Here is a 12919-nt window from a genome sequence, read left to right on the forward strand (position 1 = left end):
AGATTTTACAGTTGACAGGAATTCTATTCACAATTCTCTAGAAAAACTAAAATAAAAATAATAATACACTTCAGGCTGCTATCGTGAATTACAGTGGCAAATTGCTCCCAGCATAAACATAGGCAGACGGTCTGTACATGACTGCTTCCAACTGTGCTCCTAAGGAACTTCTCTGAGTTCCAGCACTGAGCAGGGTAACAACTGACTATGAAACTCCCACTTAATCGGGTCATCAGTCCTGTGTTAGTTGTTAACACAACAACATCAATTCAGACAATTTCAGAGATGCGTGAAAACTTTTTGGAAAAAGATTTCTTACTTTTATCTCGCAGGCTTCACATACGGCGTGGTCAGAAACAGTCTGAAAAGCTTGTAAGGACGTTTCAGGGTAGATTGTGCTGAGAAATAACTGTTAAGAAAAAAGTTAGGTAGGTTGCGCCGTTTCTGAATTAATTAGCTTTGAAGTTAGTTAATCAGGGTGTCGCCAAACGTGCACTTCGTTTGGTTTCCTAAGTAAATTCATGGCCCTCGCTGAGGGAGTGATGATATTATTCGAGAAATTTAATAAACCCCCGTAGGTACACAAATCTCAAAATCTTAACCTCTAACGCTAATGGCGTAAAAACGGAAAAACAAGTGCTGGAAGAATTTCTAGACCGGCATGCAATCGATATTGTGTGTCTGACGCAAACTCATCTTCATCCCAAGGACAACTTTTCCATATGAAACTAAACGCTGCAATGAGTTGACCGTGTAGGTCGCGAAAGGGGCAGAGTAGCGATCCTCGCAAAAGGCAGAAGGTGTTTCCGCACAATAGACTTATCGCACACACACGGTATCGGGGTAGACGGTGTGAGACCAAAATTTTGCAAGTTGCTCAGGAGACGCTAGATGATGTCAACAACGAGCAACACAAAAATTGTACATGGGACGACAGTAAAGATCGAAACCCAGCTAAAGTCTGAGCAGTCACGCGCGCTATCGCCTACGCTATGAGAACAATTGGCAGTAATTGAGTCTGGCGAGCCGCTTGCGCGTGCAACGACCTGACTGGCTAACTTCAACGCTAATTAACTCGGAAACGGTGCAACGATTGGAATTTTTTCTTCATAATATTTCTCAGCACAACCTACTCTGCAACTCCTTTACTAGCTTTTCAGACTGTTTCTAACAACTCTGCATACGGAATCATTTTAAGAAGCGTTTTTGAGGAAAATATGGGTTGTAGAAGCACGTCTACATCTATACCAATCTAAAAATTCAGAACCTTGGTCTCGAATCAGTATTAATAACCACCAAACTTGAATTCAGAACGGAATTAATAAGATGTGCCTCTAAATCCTCGGTTTTGCTTAATATACGTTGAAAGAACAGCAAATTAAGAAGGTTTATAGAGTAGCTTTAGAATTAACTGCCATCTTTCTTAGCGAAGCACCACCTCACCTAAAATCTTACTGTGTTTCAGGGCTATCCGTCTTAAAAGGTGGATAGTGGAAGCCACTTATTACTTGAAAATGTGATGAATTTGAATTATAGCCACAAGAAGAGAAAGACATTTGTGATATCTCTAAGAGGTGTGTTTTAGAAGTAATGTTAAGTATAAAAATGGATCAGAGGGTTTGTTTTAAAATTTACTGTAGTAACAGAATAAAGTGCAACATTGTTTCAGAAGTGTTATATCTCGATTTCTGTGAGTCTGCAATGAGAAAAAAAATCATTTCGAAGAAGGCCGTGAACACACTGAAAGCGGTGAGCGCCCTGAGCGCCCGGGCACATCATCAAATGATGAAATAGTGGGAAAAGCGAAGGAAATTATCACAATCAGAGAATCGCTGATAACCTGGCATATCAGTTGGCTCATGCTATGGAAATTTTTGGGTGTTTTAGTTAGAAACGTGTGACAGTAAAATTTATTCCAAAATTGTTGAATTTCGAATATAAACGGCGACGAATGCAAGCTGCTCAGGAGACGCTAGATGATGTCAACAACGATGCAGCACTACTGAAACGTGACGTAACAGGTAATTAAATATGGGATTACCGAAAGTACATCGAAACAATTAATTAAAATGTAAATATCACGCAGATAATGTTGTGCGAGAGGCAAACCAAGGACTTCGTTTTATTGGCAGAACACGTAGAAGATGCAACAAGTCTACTTAAGAGACTGCCTACACTACGTTTGTCCGTCCTCTGCTGACCGGGAGAGGTGGCGCAGTGGTTAGCACACTGGACTCGCATTCTGGAGGACGACGGTTCAATCCCGCGTCCGGCCATCCTGATTTGGGTTTTTCGTGATTTCCCTAAATCACTCCAGGCAAATGCTGGGATGGTTCCATTGAAAGGGCACGGCCGACTTCCTTTCACATCCTTCCCTAATCCGATGAGACGGATGACCTCGTTGTTTGGTCTCTTCCCCCCAAAACAACCCAACCCAACGTCCTCTGCTAGAGTACTGTTGTGTGGTCTGATATCCTTCCCACATAGACTGACGGAGGATATCGAAAAAGTCCAAAGAAGGGCAGCTCGTTTTATATTAACACGAAAGAGGTGACAGAGTGTCACGGATATGATAAGCGATTTGGGGTAACAATCATTAAAACAAAGACTTTTCCGTTGCGGCGATATCTTTTCGCGAAATTTCAATCACCGACTTCCTCCTCCGAATATGAAAATATTTTACTGTTGTCAACATACATATGGAAAAATTATCATCGTAAAAAAATAAGGGAAATTAGAGCTCGTACAGAAAGATTTAAGTGATCATTTTTCCTAGGCGCTGTTAGAGAATGGATCGGCAGAGAAATAATCTGAAGGCGACTCGAAGAACCCTCTGTCAGGCATTTAGGTGTGAAATGCAGAGTGATCACGTTAACGCAGATGTAATCATCCCAGTGAAAGCATTCGTAATCGCCAAGACCAGAAAAAGGCCAACAAGTGCCGTCAAATGTGATGGTTATTGCACTGTGTTCTTTCATTTTAACGGTATAGTGAACTATGAGTTCTTGTTATAAGGTCGTGAGACCAATAAGAAGTACTGCTTTCCAAGTTCAACGCCGTTTGCGTGAAACAGTCTGAGAAAAAAAAATCCGCCGCGAAACAGTTCATGGCTTTTGCACCACAATAATGCACCTACTCACACTTCGTAGCTTGTTCGTGACTTTTTGGCCAAAAACAATACTGTAAAGTTGCACAAGTCCCCATAATCATCATAAATGGCCCCGTGTGCTTTTTCTGTTGCCCAAAATAAAGACAACTTTAAAGGACCGTTGTTTTAGAAGAATAAATGAGATTAAAAGCTCATCGTTGAGAGGGCTAAGAGCTGTCCCAAAGGACGAGTTCCAGAAGCGTTTCAGGGACTGAAAAAAACACTGTCATAAGTGTATACTATACAATGGGGATTAGTTTGTAGGGGATAACATTTTTGTAGACGAATAAAAAAAATTATTTCTAAAATTACAAGATTTCTTTTTTGAACACTTCTAGTATATTCCTCGTAGGTGAGTATGTCGAAACAATTTCTCATGCCCCTTCTACAGCTGAAGCACCATGTTTGGATGCCAACAGTCTTTCAAATCTTTGTAAATTTCAGGAGTGGCTGCATAAAAACGAAAAAAGCCTTTAAGGTACCTCTATTCCCCACAGTTATATTTAGGATCAAAGTTTTCATTTAGCTTTCAGGAAACGGAATCGACGGCGCTTCAGTCTGGAACCGCGCGACCGCTGTGGTCGCAGGTTCGAATCCTGCCTCGGGCATGGATGTGTGTGATGTCCTTAGTTTAGTTAGGTTTAAGTAGTTCTGAGTTCTAGGGGACTGATGACCTCAGCAGTTAAGTCCCATAGTGATCAGAGCCATTTGAACCATCTTCCTTGGCAGCAAGCAACACTTTCCGCAATAGTCCACCAATGAGAGCATTGCAGTCTGCTCATAAGAGTGATTAACTGAAAGGTCGCAACTTTTAAAACTTTTCCTGGGAGTTTTGAGGACCTCGCGAAATCGAGGAGTCAGTTAGCAGCCCTGGACGACTGGAAACGAGTGATTTGGAGTGATGGTTCACGCTGTACCCTGTGGCAACCCGATTGAATCTTTTAGTTTGTGGAATGCGTGGATGACGTTACCTACCATATGTTTAGTGCCAACAGAAGAGTGCTGCACAGAGGAAGCGATGTTACAGTTTGGGGGTATTTCTCGATACCAGTGTGTAGTTCCCTTGTGCTTAAGAAAACGCTAAATATGCAAGTATGTAAAGTCATTTTACAGCATTGTATGCTGAGAACAGTAGAGAAACAGTTCAAAGGCGATAACTGTTTGCATCAGAATGGCAATGCACCCTCTCATAAAGTAGCATCTGTCAAGCGATGGTTTGTGGACAGTAAAATTCCTGAAAAGGATTAGCTTGCTCAGAGTCCCAGCCTGGACCCAAATGGAACACCTTCGGAAAGAGTTAGAACGTCGACTTCGCTCAAGACCCCAGCATCCAATATCACTACCTTTTCTAGTTTCGGCTGCTGAGAAAAAATAGGATCCCATTCCTCCACAGATGTTGAAATATCTCACTGAAAGTGTTCCCAGCGGAGTTCAAGCTGTCACAAAGGTAAAAGGTGGACACACCCTATGCTAGTGTCCGCTAACAGTTCTCCAGATACTTTTGATCACATAGTGAAGCAAATTTCTTAAGTCGGCAGTTATTGATCCCATATCATCAAAAAAGTTATTTTTTCAACACAAAAATCTTACAAGACTTCGAAAGCGCTTTCCTCTGCGCGGGCGTCGACTTGATGTGTAGTCGTTTTCTGGTTTTCTAGACGAACTTAGTGAGTGCGCGCATGCTCAATAGGACCATTCCTCTTGTGTGTGTCTTTTGAATTATTGACCTTGAACGGTTATCCTGTTGTATCTTTGTGAAGAAGTTGCTAGGGAACAGCCGGAGGCAGTGTATTGACAGTTGTCGGAGTTAGTTTTCCAGAACGGTGGACGAATCTCAGAATCTTGCTGAATGCTGTTAGATAGCTACAGGGCATTAATAATTGGTTTTGGAGTTTCTTAGGAGTAACAATTTTAGCCGTGTCTCGCGGGTCAGAGCGAGACACGCAGCCTTCATTTAGACTGGTTCAAAAATTGTTCAAATGGCTCCAAACACTATGGGACTTAACATCTGAGGTCATCAGTCCCCTAGACTTAGAACTACTTAAACTTAACTAACCTAAGGATATCACACACATCCATGCCCGAGGCAGGATTCGAACCTGCGACCGTAGCAGCAGCGCGGTTCCGGACTGAAGCGCCTAGAACCGCTCGGCCACAGAGACCGGCATTTAGACGGGTTCCACTAGTGTGACAATATACAAAATTAATTTGCGCCTTCCAATAACGTTTTCCTAGTAAATCTTGGGATTAACACATCGTGTAATTTTCTCGCATGCCACACATTGCTGCTAACTTGGGTAGAAACCTGTGACAAACTTCCTAGAGTACGGCTCCTGGTTCTCTATGCTCACACGTTTATACGCACCTCAAGAAAGTGGCTTTTCGCCGTGGCCACGAGTGGGTGTTGGCGCGATGCCATGATCTCTCCCAGGACGATATGAAAGGAACATTTCAGATAATCCACAATGGACACATATGGTGATATGAGATTTGTATTAGTGAATTGCAGAAACGCGTAAATTGCAATAGCGTACAACTGAAATAAGACACTATAAGCGTAACAAGACGTTCTCTTTAACAAATTAAAAAACTTAACGGCAAACTTTTAAGAAAGCGCACCATCTGTACTCTTTCCGTAATAACCTGTCGGGTGAGCTGTCAGTGGTCTGAATCATTGTTCTGCTACAATAAGAAGAAAACAATCTAAATGGAAAATGACTTACTGAAGAGAAATTCCACCTTATTCAAGACACCGTTTGTAAATTTTTGCTTTATCCAAACAAGTTTCAGCACTTTCTGTGCTATCTTTAGCGTTTTTTTTGGTTTATTGTTCCGCTGTACATGAGGATAGCAGTTTTTTGTGCTGGTACCATACATTCAGCAGTTTTCCTTGTTTGGCTTACCGTTGTTTTATATGTTAAAATACATTCTTCGCTATTTATCAGTTACACGCACGTTGTATTTTTTTTTTTTTTTTGTCACAAAAACTCAAGGTACATGCCGTCAGCCCCCGTGTTATTGTAGCGATATACTAGTGAAACATTTCTAGGTAAAGCAAAAATAAACAAACTATGTCTTTTATAAGACGGAAAGTTCTCCCCAATTGTTATTTGTAATCATGGTAAGTAAAAAGAGTTAAAACATCCGAAGGAGAAAAATTACTTGCAGGTGCTGATCATTTATATGTAACTCATAAACTTCAGAGTTTTGGACGATTACGTTAATCAAAGAGCTCGTGGTTTCCTACATAACTGTTGCCTTTCCTCTTACTGTCAAGGAAGAAGGGGCTTCACCAATTTAGAAATGTCGTATTCATCTTCCATATCTTATTCATGGTTATGGGGAGTACCTACCTGATAGCATGTCGTTCCTGTTATTTGCTAAGCTTTATCGTTATCGGCTTTCATATTTTATCGGTCCCCAACACTACACTGGCCAGACGGAGCGACAAGACTTGCGCCAGACATACGAGGCACTGCTGTTTGAAAGTTATTCTGGCAACGGCTGAGAACCTGCAGCTCTCACTTTTTTTCGTTGTCGATATTGTCTAGTTTACAGAGTAGATAATTCATACATATAAAACTGTAACAAAATACGAAGTTACGCGCAATGACGTAAAGCAACCTTTGTTCTTGAGACAACGTATGAAATTAACTATTTATTTTTTATATATGCACGCTTTAGATGATGTCATTCACGATATTAAATTTTATGCAGACGAAGCTGTCTCCCGGCCGTCATATATATACATACAACCATGTTTGTCCACATTGCACCACTGTAAATGAGTGATTACAGAAACCAGAGACAAGAAATTTACCTTACAAGTAATAGTGTCACGAATAAATCAATTAAACTTCAGACCTGCACAATCATGTTATTAAACCAAAATTAGAGTTTTCTTCCAAGCAGCTGAAAACTGCAACAAGAGTTTCTGCACACTTTGGAGACAAACATGTTGGCGACGTTTTTTGGGTATAGCGCCGGCCAGGGTGGCCGAGCGGTTCTAGGCGCTACAGTCTGGAACCGCGCGACCGCTACGGTCGCAGGCTTGAATCCTGCCTCGGGCATGGGTGTGTGTGATGTCCTTAGGTTAGTTAGGTTTAAGTAGTTCTAAGTTCTATGGGACTGATAACCTCAGAAGTTAAATTCCATTGTGCTCAGAGCCATTTGAGCCATTTGGGTATAGCTTGCTCGATTAATTCATAACCTACAGTCGGTGAACGCTGAAGTGACCATGTCGTGTACACATATAACCTACGATACATCTAAGGAATCTCTAAGCCAGAGAAGAAGCAATATCTGTACGATCAACTGCAATTTAATGACTGTTCTGAAATAAAGACACAACTTCAGACTGCGTAGTTTACTTGATGTTGCGATAGATATTGAGAATATCCACAGCTCTCATTAGGTGAGGTTGCATACCACAGCTGTTTTTTCTTTTTTAACTATAAGGTGCACGGCAGAGGGTACGTTTTCTTGACATCATGCAAAAGTCTTCTTCCCTTTATGCAGGGTGTAATAAAAGCTACGGCCAAACTTTCGGAACATATTGCTCACAAGACGAAGAAAGTATATTACGAAGCATGGACCGCGAAATGCTTGATTTCTATGTCAGAACATATACTCCAAAGCTCTTCATCGCGCATTAATCATTGGAAGTAAGCAAGAAAAGAAAGCAGCAAAATACTAAAGGAAACTCTGTCTTGTGTGAAATGGTCAAAATATTCTCCGTTAGCGTTGATGTGTGCACCAGCCCGTCATCGCACTGTTTCCCAGATGCACTGATGTATCTCTGGAATATTGCGTGTAGCTTCGCAGCCATGCATATTTACCTCTTCTTTCTTGAAGAAGAAAATGTAGTGTCTAGCTTTGTGATAAAAAAATGTAGTATAATACAGTCATAAATAATGTCACCGTGTGTTCCGAAATTTGCAGGTTTCAGTGTCTTTCTTTCTTTTTCTACTGCCTTTATCCCGCAGTATGCGCAGAGTCGGCAGGATTAAGTACGGATTTGGGATGCTTAATTTTAGGGGGTGGCCAGATGCCCTTCCTGCCGCCACCCCATACCCCCCGGGATAGAATTAGTGTACCCCAGCTGTCTGTGTCTAGTGTAAATCGTGTGAAAGTGTTTCAAATGTCTTCGAGTCATGTAACTGAGGCGGGACGTGGGGATCATGCCAGTATTCACCTAGTAGGATGTGGAAAACCACCTAAAAACCACATCCAGGCTGGCCGGCACACCGGCCGTCGTCGTTAAACCTCAGGGCGGATTCGATCCGGTGCCGACGCGCCTACCCAAGTCCAGGAAGCAGCGCGTTAGCGCTCTCAGCTATCCTGAAGGGTCGTTGCGGGTTACAGTGTATCCTGGTATTATTTTCAGGATGAAGAAATTCAAAAATGAAGGAAACTGTCTTCCTTTCCAGAAGATATTTTGTAAAATCTTTTACACAAATATATATTGTTGTCTGACAGACAAGCAGTATCTCCACCCGGAATCACGGGCGGGAAGAGACAGATACTTGAAGGGGGGAAAATTTGATATCGGCTTAAGGACACATTAGAATACAGATATGTGTTCATCTTTCTTTTCGTTGATTTTTTTTGGCGCTGGCATGTTTATATTGCGTCTTTGCCGCGCACAGTGTTCCGATACATATTAAATGACATATGTTTTACAGCTAAACCAAAATAAGGTCTATCACAACGTGCAGGTAACGGGTTATAGTTTGTTCATCACGAATTCAGCTGCAATTTAAACCAATACCAGTTCATTACACTCAGTACAGCTACACCAGGTGTTGTGACCATTAGAAATAAACGCTATTTACGCATTAATTATTTCGTTGCTGTTCTGGCATGAAAGACACAACGAGGCACGCTAAAACATTCAAAGTCTTTACTATTTTTGTCAGTCACTGTGTTAAATTTTTAACTCGTATAGCTCTTGTTTCAAAATTCCTGCACAGTCGCTTTCTCTATTCGACAGTCGTTTCCAAGTAGACTTGCTGTTCCTACGCGCTGTGAAAAGGTGTGAAAGTTGCTTCATGTTCTGTAGTGAGACATAGGCATGTAAAACCCAAAACAGCAAGAAAGAGATTGTACTTAACGTCTTCAGGTTATTTATAGAAGAAAAGTCTTTAGAAAAAAATCCGTCCCTAGCGATATAGCAAATTTCAGAAATAACAGCTGAGTTTACCGGAGTTTCTGACGGTTGTATTAGGTGTGCGGAAAGAAAAGTAAAAGACTGGTAAGTATTTTGTTGCAAAATGTGGAAGTGTTGTGCAGTCAATGTGCATGTATTGGAATTGGATGGCTTCATGGATGCTGTTGTTGATCGGTTCCTGATCAATACAGCAGATACAGCAGTCTTTGTCTACAGATAAACGATTAACTGCTGTCACGATTCCGTTGTGCAGCAGGAGGCACCCTTCTGAGGACATGGAGGACAGATGATGAGCACCTACAGGTATACTGCTGCCATGTTTATGATGCGCTGGGAATCCTTGCGCCTGAGTGCTGGACCACTACCTTCCTGCATGTCAACAACGGCTGTGTCAGAATTGAGTGATAAAAGACTGGAGATACAATTGAAGTACTGTTCTGTTTGAAAATACTATTATTGCGTAAGTCACAGTCGTGCTCATTAGATTTGCACTTCAGTGGATTCACCGACAGTCGTTGCTGTAAATATATGAGAATTTCGTCACAAATTCCGGGAGATTCCTATGGCTTCAACAGGACCACAATGCAGATCTATGCAAGAACGAAAAAGCTCAAGGATCAATAAGAGGGGCAAAAATTTTCAGTTTCTGGCAGCTCCTGCGATACCTTTTTTATTCAACAATGTCTCCATCCATTCCTAAACAGATTTGTCAAGTAGCTTATTTCAATTTAATTTATATGTTTACGGTTTGATTTGCCACAAACCAGCATCAAAATTAGGATTCATGTAATTCTGTGATGAAGTGACAACATATCAAGATCCCCAAGAAATTTGTGCCTTTTAGTAAAATACAACAAAACAAGAGTGCTATCCACAAAATGTGCTGCAATGTACAGTGGTGCCTTTACAGGGCAACAGAGGAATTGGAAAATAGCCATGACATTAATGGAACTTGTTCTAAATGAAAAGAATAACACTGAAATCATGGACACAAAGTACATGAAAAGTGACTATTCATATCTCCCCAATTATGGTGATTTTCCTTCAGTAGCAAACTGCAGTCACAGTAAATGGTACAATATTATTGCCAAATGTAGGGAAAAAAATTTCTTTATATAACTATAATGACAATGGCTCCTTCTCTGTGGAAATCTTGCTGCAGTCAGTCAACCAAAAGAAAGCTGATACTTAAAAAATCCATTGTCATGACTATAGATGCAGTGGATTCAGTACCAAAAGAGTGAACGACTCACAATCTGTTTGCAGGAAAATATTTCAGTGGATATGAAATTTTACAAATCGGACTTCAGCCAGGGATCTAAAACTGGATGCTAAGGTTCTATGACTCACATACCTCAGCTGTACACAGGACAATAGGCTGTTACAAAAGAGAAGAAACAGAACATGGGAGACCCTTTGCCCCTCATCTCCCCCATTTATCACCTCTACTTTCAAAGCTTTCTTCCTTCTGACAATGCTGAAGACATTGGGGCTCTGCATGGAAATTGTAGTATTGATTATAGTTAGCAAAGTTTATGTAAAATTGAGGTGTTGGTGACTGCCATGTATATTTTTGTAGTAAATAAAATCCTTTACATGTTTGTACCACAAGTGGCCTAACTTCATTTGAGCCCTCAGATCAAGTCTGTGAATACATAAAATTTATTGAAGTTGGTAATTTCGAGCAGAATAAAGCCATTCAGATATCATATATTGTAAAAAAGTAATTTAAAAGTGCTGCTGACATATGTATAATAATCCTCAAAATCCATTAAACATCTCAAAACAAGAATAATGTGAGTTACATCACTTGGGATTTAAGAGGCTCACTTATAAACAGAACTGACAGCATTGTTAGTGCCTCATTCAAGGTCAGTTCACACTAGACTTCAACAGAATGAGACTAAACGTCAGGCAACTTAAATGTCAATGGTGAAGTGTTCAAATTAGATGTAATATCACTATAAGATCAATCTCATAGCCTACTATTCAACAGTGAAAGTGAGGTTATAACACAGAATTAAGGACCTAAGAAAGACAAAGTTTATTGATGGCAAAAGCAACTTCATAATGGATGTTCTTGAGCAATTTTGTATGGTAAACTGCGTAGATGTGAAATGACATTTCAAAATATCACCATTTATTTGCTAGTGAAAATATACACAACTCATACAATCACTTCAAACAGTATTTACAAGGGAATACATATAGTCTGTTTACCTTATCCATTGTGTTTTCATCGTCTATGTAACAAATAACATCCAAAACAACTGTATTTCTCTCCATCAATAGAGGTAACTTTTTCAATTAAAAAATGTTTTAATGAAAATAGTTTTATCAATTTATGTTCTTGTTTCTACACTGTATAGCGCTCAGCTCTGTTAAGTAGCTGTAAAATATAAATAATTTATCATTTTTAGACATCTGGGCTCTCTTCTGGAACAACACACAATGTAAAAAATATTCAAGTCAACACTATAATACACCGTCCAGTCACATAACTAAAAAAGCATGCCAAATTTAAAAGAACGCTAAATCTGCAAGATTGGCAAAGTTTTACAGAAGTTCGAAATATGGCGCGTACTTCAATGTGAGATGCTTTTAATAATTTCCACAACGAAATTCTGTCTCGAAATCTGGCAGAAAACCCAAAGAGATTCTGGTCATACATAAAGCACGCCAGTGGCAAGACCCAATCAATACCTTCACTGAGCGGTAATAACGGTGAAGTCACTGATGACAGTGCCACTAAAGCAGTTTTTAAACACGGATTTCCTAAACTCCTTCACCAAAGAAAACAAAGTAAATATTCCTGAATTCCAATCAGAAACAACTGCCAAGTGGAGAAACATAGAAGTAGATACCCTCGGAGTAACGAATCAGCTTAAATCACTTAATAAAGGCAAGGCCTCCGGTCCAGATTGTATACCAGTCAGGTTCCTCTCAGAGTATGCTGATAAAATAGCTCCATATTTAGCAATTATACACAACCAGTGGCTCAAAGAAAGATCTGTAGCTATATACTGGAAAATTGCTCAAGTCACACCAATACAAAAAAGGAACGTAGGAGTAATCCGCTGAATTACGGGCCTATATCACTAACGTGGATTTGCAGTAGGGTTTTGGAACATATACTGTATTCGAACATAATGAAGTACCTCGAAGAAAATGATTTATTGACACATAGTCAGCACGGTTTCAGAAAATATCGTTCTTGTGAAACACAACTAGCTCTTTATATTCATGAAGTAATAAGTGCTATCGGCAAGGGATGTCAAACTGATTCCATATTTTTAGATTTCCAGCAGGTTTTTGATACCGTTCCTCACAGGCGTCTTCTAACCAAACTGCATGCCTATGGAGTATCGCCTGAGTGATTTCGTGTCAGGAAGGTCACAGTTCGTAGTAATAGATGGAAAGTCATCGAGTAAAACAGATGTAATGTCCGGCGTTCCCCAAAGAAGTGTTATAGGCAATCTACTGTTCCTCGTCTATATTAACGACATAGGAGACGATCTGAGTAACCGTCTTAGATTGTTTGCAGATGATGCTGTCATTTACCGTCTATTAAAGTCATCAGATGATCAACACGACTTGCAAAA

This window comes from Schistocerca serialis, chromosome 3 (genome assembly GCF_023864345.2).
Source record: "Schistocerca serialis cubense isolate TAMUIC-IGC-003099 chromosome 3, iqSchSeri2.2, whole genome shotgun sequence".
Classification (NCBI taxonomy): domain Eukaryota; kingdom Metazoa; phylum Arthropoda; class Insecta; order Orthoptera; family Acrididae; genus Schistocerca; species Schistocerca serialis.